Source organism: Stegostoma tigrinum, chromosome 29 (genome assembly GCF_030684315.1).
Source record: "Stegostoma tigrinum isolate sSteTig4 chromosome 29, sSteTig4.hap1, whole genome shotgun sequence".
NCBI classification, from domain to species: Eukaryota; Metazoa; Chordata; class Chondrichthyes; order Orectolobiformes; family Stegostomatidae; genus Stegostoma; species Stegostoma tigrinum.
The window spans coordinates 26205373-26220445 of NC_081382.1; the positions used below are offsets into that span (position 1 = coordinate 26205373).

The 15073-nt window shown below is 41.0% G+C and overlaps 1 long non-coding RNA gene across 1 annotated transcript in view; it reads right to left on the minus strand.

The window, feature by feature from the left end:
• Positions 1–15064, minus strand: part of LOC132206054 (uncharacterized) — a 59258-nt gene extending 44194 nt beyond the window's left edge. Inside the window, exons 1-2 of the long non-coding RNA XR_009442785.1 lie at positions 14968–15064; positions 14836–14883 (exon numbers count right to left, since the gene is read on the minus strand). This is a non-coding gene — a long non-coding RNA (uncharacterized LOC132206054). The remainder of the gene's footprint in view (positions 1–14835; positions 14884–14967) is intronic.
• Positions 15065–15073: the final 9 nt, after the last annotated feature.

A 15073-nucleotide genomic window follows, 5' to 3' on the forward strand; every position in this document is an offset into this window, starting at 1 on the left:
CCTTGGGATAGTGTTGTAGAACAGAGGGGTGCAGGTGCATAATTCTTTAATGGTTGTATCACGTGTGGATAGGATGGTTAAAGGGTGCTTGGCACACTTGCCTTCATTGCTCAGTCCTTTGAAGGTAGGAGTTGGGAAGTCATGTTAAGATTGTATAAGACATTGGTGACGTCTCTACTGGAGTACTGAGTCCATTTCTAGTCACCCACTTGTTGGAAAGGTATTATCAAGCTGGAGAGGGTTTAGAAGAGATTTACCAGGATGTTGCCAAATTTGGAAGGTTTGAGTTATAAAGAAAGGCTGGACTTTTCTCACTGGAGCATAGGAAGTTGAGAGGTGACCTGAAAGAAGTTTATAAAATAATGAGAGGTATAGATAGACTTAATGGTAGTTACCTTTTCCCTGGGATGGGGCATTTAAAGACTAGAGGGCGTGATTTTAAGGTGAGAGGAGATAGGTCTAAAAAAGATATGAGAGATAATTTTTTACATAGAGGGTGGTTCATGTGAGTATTGAACTTCCTGAGGAAGTGGTGGATGTGGGTACAATTACAATGTTCAAAACACATTTGGAGAGATACATGAATAGGAAGGATTTGGAGGGATATGGACCAGGAGCAGGCAGGTGGGACTAGTTTGGCTGGGATTATGTTCAGCATAAATTATTTGGGCTGAAGGTTCTGTTTCCGTGCTGTGTGAATCTATGACTCAATATCAAGAAGATGAAATTAAAACAAATATCGCGGTAGTCACAAGCTCCCCATAGGGTATAATTAATACAATTTTTATCTTTGGTGGAGGTAGGAAATGATTGTACAAGTAATCTGGTCATAGTATTTAATGTCTGGTTTCCAAAAGGATGTAAAAAATTTTTTTTTGCTCCATAATTGAGAATTTTAAACAAAATTACTGACTTTCCTTCCATTAATCATTTTATAATAATTTTAAGTACGTTCTAGAAGAATGGGCTTATGATTGCATTAGAGATAATAACCAATGGTAATAATCTGATTTGTGATATTAAATGAATTAATTCGCTGGCAAAGGCAAAAAATAAGAACAGTACTAACAATGGCCAATAACTGCCTAAAAATGTTCACTGAATGACAAAGCACAGACAGCTCAGGTTAAACCATTAAATTTAATGATTTATTAAATCAGTGACATACTAAAGATCAAAAAATTACATTCAAAAACATGTCAATTTCAAATTATTCTGATAAGTGCAACATGAAAACTTTTGACTAATTACAACTTCATAGAGACAGAGGAAGAACATGCAAACTGCACACAGGCTGCCCAAGGGCTGGTGTTGAACCTAGGTCCCTGAAATTGTGAGGCAGCAGTGCGAACCACTGAGCCACTGTGACAACTCTTCTTCTTCCAGTAATACCCAAGTTCTGTAGTACCAAATGGCCACTTGTTTACAGAATGAATCAATGATGTACAGTCAAGTTTGATGTACGGTCAAGTTTGATGTCAAATCCTAGATTATAGTCATGGTCACGTCATAAATGTGTACTGAATGCCTAAAGGTCAAAAATCCAAGGACACCAGGTTTACAGTCCAACAAACACACACACATACATACACATGTAAACTTTTGGGGTGAATTTGCATTTGCAGATACATTCTATTTCGTTCACAAAGCACGCAATTTGTAGATAGTGAATGTGATATTTTATAAATTCCTACTTTGGAATAAAACCAGTCTGACTCCAAGTTGAGACACAGCCAGATTCTAAACAAGGCCTCACGCTAAGATGCATTGTCTGACCTGCGGTGCCACCTCTGGTATACTAAAACCTCTAATTGTCTCAGGGCAGTAACTTGAAAGATTTTCCAACACTAATGCTCCACCCAGACCACCTCCCTCCTTATCTCATCTAACTCTATCAGCATAACCTTCTTGTCCTTTCTCCCATGTATTTGCTTAGTTCCCAATTAAATCCTAATTTCTACCCTTCACCGCAACTACTTCAATTGTTATGACTTCTACATTCTTAATACAATTCCTTGCTGGATCTATTATTAAGCAACCTATGCTCGGTCTAGTCTGTTTTAGTGTACTCACAATTAGAAAAATCTCTCACGTTTCCCTCGCAGACCCTATAAATGCAGTCAAAAAGCTGTCAATGTATTGGGAAATTTGTTGGAGTTTGGGAGAATATGGCTAAGTGCTCTGCCATTAATGTTGTGGTGAAGAGTGGTAGGGAAAGAGGGGAAAGACAAAACATCACTGTCAAAACATGTAAAGGTTACATAGTCTGCCTTTCCATTAAACCTTCTGAATTTCTACCAAAGATACTGAAACCTTAGATAAACAGAATCTAAATCCATAAAGGAAGTAGCTGATCATGTGACTATCAGCAACATCTGGTCAGAGGCTTGTCACACCCTATCAGACCAAATTACTGATTTTAAAGGAGTGAACTGATGCTCAGTTTATATTCTGCTAGGGTCACTCAGCTCTTGACCTCATTACAGCCTTGGCCAAAACATAGACGAACAAGCTTATTTCAGAGGTGAGAATAACTGCCCTTTGACATCAAAGCACTATTTGACCATTATTGGCATCAAGGAGCCATAACAAGACTGGAATCGACAGGAATCATGGGGAAAACCCTCCATTGGCTGGAGTCATATCTAGAATAAAAGGAGGTGCTTGAAGTTTTTGGAGGTCATCTCAGTTCCAGGGCCCCACTGCAGGAGTTCTTCAAGGCCGTGTCCTAGGCTCAACCATCTTTGTTTTGACGCTTTATCAACTATCATCATTAAGTTACAAGTGGAGATATTTGTTGATGATTGCACAATATTCAATGCCGTTCACAATGCCGCAGATACTGAAGCAGTCCGCATCCAAACACCTGGATAATACTCACTTGGGCTGATAAGTCCTCGGTAACATTCAGCTACATCAGTGCCAGATAATAACAATGCCCTTCAAGAATCTAAGCATCTCGTTAACATTCAAAGGCATGACCATCACTTACTATCAATACCCCACAGTTACCAACGACAAAAAGCTAAACTGGGCAAGCTATGTAAACACAATATCAACAGAATAGGTCAGAGGCTAGGAATTCTGTGTTGGCTAACTCAGCTCTTGACTTTTAAAGTCTGCCAAACTACCTGCAAGGCCCGTGTTGAGAAGACTCATCATTTATTATCTAGACATGTGCAATTCTATTATCAGTCAAGATGCTTGACATCATCCAGGACAAAGCAGCCACTTGATGAACACCTTATCTACCGTCTTAAACATTCACTCCCTTCACCACCACTGTGGCATCAGTGCGTATCATTTACAAGATGGGCTGCAGCAATTCACCAAGGGCCCTTCAACAGCGCCGTCCAAAACCATGACCTTTGTCATCCAGAAGGACAAGGACAGCAACTGTATGGCAACGCAATGCCATTTAAGATCTCCTCCAAGTCAGGCATATTCATAACTTGGAACTATTACCATTACTCCTTTGATGCCAGCTCAAAAGCCTAAAACTCCCTTTCTATCAGCCTAGGAGTGTTATAAATTAATAGAAACTGCATCTGTTGAACTTCCAGTTGCCACCTGGCTCTCACCTTCACCTGGTCCATCTCTGTCTCCTCCCTTCCTTCCTCAACATTTATGTTTCCATTCCTGGAGATAGGCTAGCTACCAATATCCACTAAAAACTCACTACTCTCACAGTGACCTTACTATACATTATCACAGCCTACTTCCTTTAAAAAAGCTATTCCATTCTCCCACTGCCTCCTGTGGGGTATTGATAGTAAGTGATGGTCATGCCTTCGAATGTTAACGAGATGCTTAGATTCTTGAAGGGGATTGTTATTATCTGGCACTGATGTAGCTGAATGTTACCTAGGACTTATCAGCCCAAATGAGTATTATCCAGGTGTTTGGATGCAGACTGCTTCAGTATCTGCGGCATTGTGAACGGCATTGAATATTGTGCAATCATCAATGAATATCTCCACTTGTAACTTAATGATGAAAGAAAGGTCGTTGATAAAACATCAAAACAAAGATGGTTGAGCCTGTCTCTAATGTAGTGAGGAATATGCCAGGTTCCAAGCGATCGATTGCAATAGGGGATTGTCCAGTTAGAGGCACAGACAGAAGTTTCTGCAGCTGACAGGGAGACATCAAAATGGTGTGTTGCCTCCCTGGATCCAGGATGAAGGATATCTCAGAGAGGGTGCAGAATATTCTCAAAGAGGAGAGGAACCAGCAGGAGGTCAGTGTACGCATTGGAACTAATTTCATGGCAAGAGAAAAAGACGGGATTCTAAGTAGGGAATATAACAAGTTAGGCATGAATTTAGAGTAGGTCTTTGAGGGTAGTAATATTTGGATTACTCCCAGTGCCACAAGCTAGTGAGGGTGGGAACAGAAGGATAGAGCGGATAAATGTATGGCTGAGGAGCTGGTGCAGGGGAGAAGAATTTACATTTTTGGGCCATTGGAATCTCTTCTGGGTTAGAAGTGACCTGAATAAGAAGGACGGCTCGTACCTGAGTTGGAGGGGAGATAATATACAGATGGGGAGATTTGCTAGAGCTGCTCGGGAGGATTTAAACTAGTAAGAGGGGGAGGTTAGGAAGATGGAGAGGAAAGAGATCAGTCTGAGACTGATACAGTTGGGAAAAGGAGTAAGTCAAACTGTCAGGGCAGGCAGGAACAAAGCGGAGAGCGAGGTAGGAATGACAAATTAAAATGCATTTATTTCAATGCAAGAGCTAACAACTAAGACAAATGAACTGACAATATAGCTGGGAACATGGGACTAGAATATCATATCAATTACAGAGACTTGACTCAGGGATGGACAGGATTGGCAGTTTAACGTTCCAGTGTATAAATGCTATAAGAAGGATTGAAAAAGTGCAAGGGAAGTAATGTTTTTGATTAAGGATAACATTATGATTGTACTTGGGAGAATATTCCTGGGAATGCATTCAGGAATGTTATTTGAGTGGAACTGAGAAGTAAGAAAGGGATGATCACCTGACTGATAATGTACTATAGACCCTCCAATAGTCAGTGGGAAAATGAGAAACAAATTTGTAAGGAGGTCTCAGTTAGCTGTGAGAATAATAGGGTGGTTAATGGTAGGGGAATTTAACTTTCCAAACATACACTGGGACTCTTAACGTTAAGGGTTTGGATGGAGAGGAATTTGTTAGGTATGTGCAAGAAAATTTTCTTATGCAGTATGTGGATCTATCTCCCAGAGATGGTGCAAAGCATGACCTACTTTTGGGAAATAGGGCAGATCAGGTGACTGAGGTGTTAGTGCAGGGGATCTTTGGGGCCACTGACCATAATTCTATTTGTTTTAAAGTAGCGAATGAAAAGAATAGACCCCCAGATCGAAAAGTTTGAGTTCTAAATTGGAGGAATGTCAATTTTGACAGTATTAGGCAAGAACTTTCAAAAGGTAATTGGGGATGGATGTTGCAGGTGAAGGGACAGTTGGAAAATGGGAAGCCTTCAAAAATGAGATAACCAGAGTCCAGGGACAGTATGTTCCTGTAGGGTAAAGAGCAAGGTGTGGGGAATGCTGAATGACTAGAGAAATTGATGTTTTGGTTAAGAATAAGAAGGAACCTCATCTCCAGTATAGACGGCAGGGATCAAGTGAATACCTAGAAGAGTACAAAGGCAGCAGGTCTACACTTAAGAGAAAAATCAGGAGGGCAAGAAGGAGACATGAGGTAGCATTGACAAATAGGGTTTAAGGAGAATCCAAAGGGATTCTACAAATACGTTAAGGACAAAAGGGTGACTAGAGAGAGAATAGGGCCCCTTAAAGATCAGCAAGGCCGCCGATATGTGGAACCCCAGGAGATGCAGGTGATACTGGCGACACTAAACAAGTATTTTGCATCAGTGTTTACCATGGAGGAGGATATGGAAGATAGAGAACGTGGGAAATAAATAGCAACATCTTGAAAAATATCCATATTATAGAGGAGGAGGTGCTGGATTTCTTAAAATGCATAAAGGTGGATAAATCCCTGGACCTGACCAGGTGTGCCCTAGAACTCTGTGGGAAACTAGGGAAGTGATTGCTGGGCCTGTCACAGGTGAGGTGCCGGAAGACTGGAGGTTGGCTACCATTGTGCAATATTTAAGAAAGGTGGTAAGGAAAAGCCAGGGAATATAAACCAGTGAGCCTGATATCAGTGGTGGGCCAATTGTTGGAGGCAATCCTGACAGACAGGATTTACTTGTATTTGGAAAGGCAAGGACTCATTAGGGATGGTAACCATGACTTTGTGCTTGAGAAATTATGTCTCACGAACTTCACTGAATTTTTTGAGAAAGTAATTAAAAGCATTGATGAGGACAGAGTGGTGAATGTGACCTATATGGACTTCAGTAAGGTTTCCTTGTGGTAAACTGATTATTAAGGTTAAATCACAGGGAATACAGGGAGAACTAGCCATTTGGATACAGAATTGCCTCAATGTAGGAGACAGAGGGTGGTGTTGGAGGGTTGCTTTTCAGACTGGAGGCCTGTGAGCAGTGGTGTGCCACAAGGATCGGTGCTGGGCCTACTGCTTTTCACCATTGATAGAAATGATTTTGAGGTGAACATAGGAGGTATGGTTAGTAAGTTTGCAGATGACACTAAAATTGCAGGTGTAATGGGCAGCCAGGAAGGTGATCAATGGGCCAAGAGTGGCAGATGGAGTTTAACTTAGATAAATGTGAGGTGCTGTATTTTGGAAAGGCAAATCAGGGCAGGACTTAATGATAAGCTCCTGGGGAGTGTTGCTGAATAAGGAGACCTTGGAGTGCAGTTTCATATCTCCTTGAAAGTGGAGTCGCAAGTAGACAGGATAGTGAAAAAGGCATTTGGTACGCTTGCTTTTATTGATCAGTGCTTTGAATATAGGAGTTGGGAGGTCATATTGTGGCTGTAAAGGACATTGATCAGGCCACTTTTGGGATACTGCGTTCAATTCTGGTCTCCCTGCTACAGGAAGGATATTGTGAAACTTGAAAGATTTCAGAAAAGATTTACAAAGATGATGCCAGGGATCAAGGGCTTGGGAGAGAGGCTGAATAGGATGGGGCAATTTTCCCTGGAGTGTCAGAGGCTGAGGGGTGACCTTATAGAGGTTTATAAAATCATGAGGGGGCATGGATAGTGTAAATAGTCAAGGTTTTTTCCCCAGGGTAGAGGAGTCCAAAACTAGAGGGCATGGGTTTAAGGTGAGAGGGGAAGGATTTAAAAGGGATCTAAGGGGCAACTTTTATACGCAGAGGGTGGTGCATGTATGGAATGAACTACCAGAGGAAATGGTGGAGGCTGGTACAATTACAACATTTAAAAGATAGCTAGATGGGTACATGAATAGGAAGAGTTTAGAGGGATATGGGCCTAATAGGACAAATGGGACTAGATTCATTTGGTATATTTGTTCGGCATGGACAAATTGGACCGAAGGATCTGTTTTTGTGCTGTACAGCTCTATGACTGTATGATTCTGCTTGGTGCCTGACCTGCTCAGTGTTTCTAAAACCCTCTGTTTTTCATTCCTGAGTCCTGGAGGTTAGTTGACAATACTTTAAATGTTTCATTATAAAATTATTATTTATATGATGTTCTAAAGCTTCATAATTTTGTGCAGTAAAATTATATTACTTTCTTTCTATGTTGTGATATTTGAAGGATTGAGTTTTAAAGTAAAGTGCTCGGCAATGATTATGATATCACAAGTGATGGTACTTGATATCAATGGGGCCCATCATGTCAGAGACATATAATCTGTGATGAACTCTTAAAAAGATTTTATAACCTTTCAATGTGAAACCAAAACATTCACTAGTATGAAGAATTGGAAGGGCAAGTGACTGCTCTTAATATCAAGGCAACATTTCACCTAATGAGGCATTGAAGAGGTTGATCAAAATTAAAATCAGTGGGCAGCAGGCAGAAAACTCTTTGTGGTGGTCATATCCCCTACAGTGTGAAAACAGGCCACTTGGCCCATCGAGTCCACACCAATCCTCCAAAGAGGGTTGAAACATTCTCCTCAAATCCCTCTAAACTGTCTGCCTTTCACTTTAAGATGTGTCCCCCCCCCCCATTCTTGACCTTTGCCTATGGAGTAAAGCTACTTTCTATTTACCCTGTCCATGCGCCTCATTACCTTATACAGCTCAATCAGGTACCCCTCAATCTTTACAGCTTGAAATAAAGCAATCCAACTCTCTCCAGCCTCTCTTCATATCTGAAATTCTCCAGCCTAGGCAACATCCTGGTGAATTTTCTCCCTCCTCTCCTATGAAATCACATCTCTCCTGCGGTGTGGTGACCAGAACTGCACACATTACTGCAGCTGTGGCCTAACCAAAGTTCTGTACAGCTCCAACATAACCTCACTGCTCTTTTAATTTATGCCTCATTTGATAAAGACCAATGTCCCGTATGCCTCTTCAACTACCCTTTTAACCTGTCCAGCCGTCTTCAGAGATCTGTGGACAAACACCCCAAGATCCTCTTGATCGCTTAAGCTTCCTAGTGTCCTGCCATTCATTGAATGACTGCTTTGTCTTTCCCTTTCTTGCCTCACCTCACATTTATCAGAGTTAAATTCCATCATCCACTGACCCATCCCATTTTTTTCTTCCTACACCATAAGATCTTCCTCCTCTCTGTCCACCACCTGGCCAATTTTGGTGTCACTTGCAAACTTACTTATTATCCGACTCACATTCTCATCTACATCATTTATGAATATGACAATTAATAAGGGACCCAGCATTGATCCCTGAGGAACACCACTGGACACCTTCCTCCAGTCACACAAAAGGCTTTCTATCATCACCTGCCACTAGGCCAGTTTTGGATCTAACATGCCAAGTGACCCCGGGTCCCACAACCATTTAATTTCTTTATCATCTCCCATGTAGAATTTTGTCAAAGGCCTTGCTGAAATTTATAAGAGCTATATCAACTGCCCTAACTGTCATCAACACTTTTGGTCACTTCCTTGAAAAATTCAATCAAGTTCCTTCATTATAACCTCTCCCTGACAAAACCATACTGACTACCCCGATCAAATCTTGCATCTCTAAATAGAGATTAACTTTCTCCTTCAATACTTTCTCCAAGTTTCCCTGTCACTGATGTGAGACTTTGCCAAAGATTCTTAGACAGCTCCTTCCAAACTAACAACCAATTCCATCCAGAAGGGCAACTGATAAATAAAAACATTTCCACCTGCAAAGTTCCCCTCCAATCTACTCATGACTTGGAAATATATCACTGTTCCTTTACTGTCACTGGGCTAAAATCCAGGAATCCCTCCCTAATAGCATTATGGTTCCATTTACAACACAATATAGTACCGTCCCATAAACACACCCTTGGCAAAAGGCAAATTAAGAAAACAGACTGTCTCACATATAAGTTCAGTAGCACTAAGAGAACCTTCAGCTTTTGGCTGTAACCAAAAGAGCAGGGAGAGAAAGCTTCCACTTCTTCAAAACTCCATCAGCAACTACTGAAAGCTAAAACTAAAAATCCTGGTTCTGCGGGAGTTTGACCACACCCATTCAGGTTGCTTCTATTGTTCCATTTGTAAAAAAAAAACCCGAAGGCCTCATAAGCTGTTTACTCTAGGAACTCTGGTAGATTTCTCCATACTTCTACCTTAAGACCTCTGAAAGCCATAGCATCCTTGCACTTGGAACTTGGAAACTGGTGAAAAATGAGGTATGTTGTCAAAGCTTTTAGTCTTGCATTCAATTAGAAAAAATATAAGAATGCCAATTATAGATGATCACAAAAGTCTATACTAGAGCAGAAAGAGCTGCTGATTGGTTGGTAAGTTGACTCTGATTGTGAAAGAAATGGGGAAATACAAACGCCCAAAGCATCCATGTAAATGAAAAAAGGTACAAAGTATGAAAACATCTTTTTGTCCTTGAATACAAATATGTGTTGTTACAAATAAGCATAAATGAGCCAAGTTACAAGCTCGACTGATTTGCTTAATTTATTGTACAACCTAAGACCACAATTGTACAATTGTTGACTGATATGTTGACTGATATCTTCAGCAGCAGTGAAATCTGTAGATGTATTCAAATTTTCAGTGAATGGTTGTTTCCCTAGGTGAAATGCTCTTTCTCCTAGCACCTTTTGAGATGGTTAAATAAACAATGAGGAAGAACGAGAGAGAGAGAGAGTCTTCCAGTGCTTACTACAAATCCAATTTTCCCTTTCTCTGCTTTGCTGCTGAAAAGAAACTGTTGAAAAAGCTCGCTCTCTCCATTTTGAAAAATAGTTCAGTGGATATTCCTGAGCTCAACTCTTTTGTCCTTCTAAGATGGCTAAATGTAATTGTTACGCAAATGTGAACTAAGATATCAAATTCAAATTTCTTGATGCTGTATCAGTTGCCTGATTTTGATGACTTTAGATGAAAACAGTAATTTCAGTGATGACTGCTTAGTTTATTCCACATCTCAAAGCTTGCTTCAGTCTGTGGTCAGGATACTACTGCAGGTAGTATCTTTCTAGGTCTAGTGATGATGGGAACTGCAGATGCTGCATGATTACTGCATCCATTGTACCCGGTGTGGCTTCCTCTACATTGGGGAAACCAAGCAGAGGCTTGGGAACCGCTTTGCAGAACACCTCCGCTTGCAATAAACAACTGCACCTCCCAGTCGCAAACTATTTCTACTCCCCCTCCAATTCTTTCGATGACATGTCCATCATGGGCCTCCTGCAGTGCCACAACGATACCACCCGAAGGTTGCAGGAACAGCAACTCATATTCCGCTTGGGAACCCTGCAGCCCAATGGTATCAATGTGGACTTAACCAGCTTCAAAATCTCCCCTTCCCCCACCGCATCCCAAAACCAACCCAGTTCGTCCCCTCCCCCCACTGCACCACACAACCAGCCCAGCTCTTCCCCTCCACCCACTGCATCCCAAAACCAGTCCAACCTGTCTCTACTTCCCTAACCTGTTCTTCCTCTCACCCATCCCTTCCTCCCACCCCAAGCCGCACCTCCATCTCCTACCTACTAACCTCATCCCACCTCCTTGACCTGTCCGTCTTCCCTGGACGGACATATCCCCTCCCTACCTCCCCACCTATATCTCCTCTCCACCTATCTTCTTTTCTCTCCATCTTCGGTCCGCCTCCCCCTGTCTCCCTATTTATTCCAGAACCCTCACCCCATCCCCCTCTCTGATGAAGGGTCTAGGCCCGAAACGTCAGCTTTTGTGCTCCTGAGATGCTGCTGGGCCTGCTGTGTTCATCCAGCTTCACATTTTATTATCTTTCTAGGTCTACCTTTCTTCTACTTTACAAGCCATTTAGCCCATGAAAGGTCTCAGGGACAACAGTCACATCATAGAAGTTAAAATTCAATAGTCCATAGTTGCTACTACATGATAGCATCCCTTTAAATTCAAATGTTTCTTACAATCAAATGAGTCATTTCACCCCTCCTCACTTGGTTGCAACACTTTAAACATTTGTTCGAAAATGACATCAAGTACTGGCCATGTAAGAAATGCAAATGTCATCGACACTATTCTCAATTAAAGTGGCTCTCCCCACCTCCCACACCTCTCTCTCTCTCTCTCTCTCTCTCTCTCTCTCTCTCAATTCCTCTGTTTATACTGTTCCCTTTCTCTTCCTCCCCAAGTTGTTCCCTCGCTAATGTTTTGGGGCAATTCTGTTGCCTGTGACCATCTCAGCCTCATGGCCAATTTAAAGCAATTTTGCCTGAGTAGCAAACAGACAAGCAGGGCCCAGAAAACATGCTGTGATTTTTCCAGTACCAACATCAAAGCTGGCTGGGGGACAAATTGTTCATTCAGATAGACTCCCACCCAATATGGGTGGGCTGGTAACACAACCAGCAGATTTTGCTTTGAAAATTATGCTAGCTTGTCTCCTCCCTCTCCCATTTTCTGATTCTTTTTATTATGAGTGGTAATTCTCCACAGTCTCTATTTCTCAGAGACAAGTCAGTGTGGAGCTGAAGGATCTCAACAGGCCAGGCAGCATCAGAGGTTTCGGGTCGGGACCCTTCTTCAGAAATGGGGTCGAAACATCAACTTTCCTGCTCCTCTGATGCTGCCTGACCTGCTGTGTTCCTTCAGCTACACACTGTGTTATCTCTGACTCCAGCATTGGCAGTTCTTACTATCTCTATTTCTCAGAGTTGTTCACTGCTTAAATAAGGAAGGCTTTTTTTTTGCACATTTCTGATACAACTTTGACGTCCTATTCAAAAATAATAAAAATATTCACTCCCTTTCTTTTTCTTTCCTGGATTTCTAATCTAAAGCCCTTCACATTTTCACTCTTCCTTCTTCAGTTTGTTTACTCATTTGACACAGGTCTATGCCCTATTTCCTATCTGTGTCCTGTATCCTGCTGTGCCCTAGCAATAGCATTCTGATTCATTATTTGGATATCCTTAGCTTACCAGTCAATCCACATTGCTTTAGAAGCTTTATAGAGAACGGGACCAGTAGGCAGCGACTGTGTTTGTGAGAAATCTGCTCATATGATAGGATGAGGATAAAGCACTGGACTGGGAGAAGACAAAGATGGTTCAGAACAAATAGAATTTAATTCTGAAAGGTGTGAAGTGATGCATTTTAAGAGAAATAATATGACAAGGGAGCGCATGATGAATGGTAAGACCTTAAGAAATAAAAAGGATCAGAGGGACCTTGGCGTACATGGCCATACACCTTTGAAGGGAACATGACAGGTGGATGGGTGGTTAAGAAGGCATAGAGGAAACTTGCCTTTAGTAGCTGAGGCTTTGAATTCAAGAGCTGGGAGGTTATGATGGAACTGTGTAGAATGTTGGGTAGGCCACCGCTGTGCATTCCTGGTTGACACACTTTAGGAAAGGATATGATTGCAATAGATAGTTTGCAGTGGAGATTGCAGTGGATGTTTCTGGGGCTGAAGCATTTTATCTCTAATGACAGACTACATAGGCTAGGGTTGTTTTTCTTAGAGCATAGAAGGCTGAGAGTGAATGTCATTAAGGTCTACACAATTATGAGAGCAATAGATAGTGCTGCTAGGAATAAACTTTTCCAATATAGGACTTAATCGCCATAAATTTATGGTAAGGGGCTGGATGTTTAGAGGGGATTTAAGGAGAAATTGTTTTCACCAACTGGGCTGTGGGTATCTCGAAATCGCTGCCTGAAAAGGTGATAGAGATAGGAACCATTACAACATTTTAGAAATGTTGAGATGAATACGCAACATGGGCGGATATGGATGAAATGCTGGTAAATGGGATCAGAGTAGACAAGTGCTAAATGACACAATGGGCCTCTTTCTATACTGTAAAATGTATGACAATGTTCAATAGGAAGTCCATTAAACAAAATATTTTCTCGCACCAGAAAAGATATTGGGCAGTGCAGGAGTGGTGAGTAACTGAGTAGACATAGCAGTTGATTAGACAATAGACAAAATTAATTAAAACAGAAGTTTGCAAATGAAAATCTAGGTAAAATCTAAAAGACAACATGTATTAATGAAAAGAAAACTGCAGATGTGCCTCGAATGAGACAAATGGCTGACTTCCTGTCACCTAATGATGGACCTTTCATGACGTCAAGACATCCCACACTTTGTAAAGGTGATGAGGTATTTCAAACTGCAGCCACTGTTGTAATATAGAACCATGATAGCTAACTTGAATCCAGCAATGCCGCACAAATGACAAACGGTTGTTTATTCTGTTCCAGCATTCTCATTATGAGTTAAATATTTGTGAGAGGGAATTCTTACTTGGCTGTCTTTGAAAAGTGCCAAGGTATCCATTTTGTATATCGAAGAGGGCAGATGATGCCTCAGCTTAATAGCTCATCCAAAAAAATCTCCAACAGCACAACATGCTGAGTTGAGCAAAGAATATGGATTCAAATGCATAGAGGGCGATATGAATCTACAAGTGCTGACTCAAAGATTAAGATATGAGAAACAAATTTGTATTATGGTTGATATGAAAGCACAGCCCAAAACCATGACTACATGAGGTAAGATTTGTGAAGAGGGTGATACTATATACAAAATGTTTTCCAAATGTATGTGTTATAGTTGCCAAATATTAATTTTTGTAGCTTTCTGATAACTTTGTAATTCTTCACAACATCAATGATGAAATCTTAAACTTTCACTGTAAGGGATGGAGACATAAAACATGTCCTGTTGGATCTTCACTCTATCCAAAGATAATACATTTTCACACTTAGTTTAATTACTGTACACAAACTAGATTTTTATTCTAATGTCAACATAAATCACTGCATCTTTAACATTAAACACCTTTGCCTGAGTAGCTATTACAATGTTATTTGAAGAGGGACAGGTTTCCTCCTAAAGTCTCTGGGCGCTGCATCATTTAAGTTGGTGGTAGATTCAATACGCCTTTGTCGTTGTTAATGCATAACCAGAAGACCCTCCAACCAGAAGGGTTTCAAAAGCAGAAAATTGGCAACTAAAGATGAATTCCAACTCACACTAAAAAAGGAAAGTAAAGATCATCAATCTTCAATGAAAAAAGTCTACTGTTCAGATCAGAATAGAACTTTAACATAGTTAGAAGCTAATTTGTTCAATACTGATCTCATGATTAAAGGTTCACTTATCTTGCTGGTAATGAGGAAGAGGAGTGAGCATTGGCAAATATGGTGATTCCTCCATTATAACAATCCCAAATTAAGGCACAGAATGCATTTAAAGCACTTAAAATGCTTTTGTAATCAGTTCAAATTGGCCTGTGAGTATCTAGGTAGTGAATTGTATTACCTTAAGGATCTTTTTACACATGCCATCTTCGCAATCCCACACACGAACCTATGAAAACGAGGTGAGAGGGAGTCAGCCTTACTGTCAATGGGCAACAAGAATTCCTGTACAAGTCTGGCCATTCACAAATACCGTTTCATCTTCTGCTGCCGTCACCAGTAGAATTGAATCCATGGAGAATGAAAGGGCCATCACCCGGCCAGTGTGCTCCTTCAGAAGAAAGATCAGGCGTCCATTT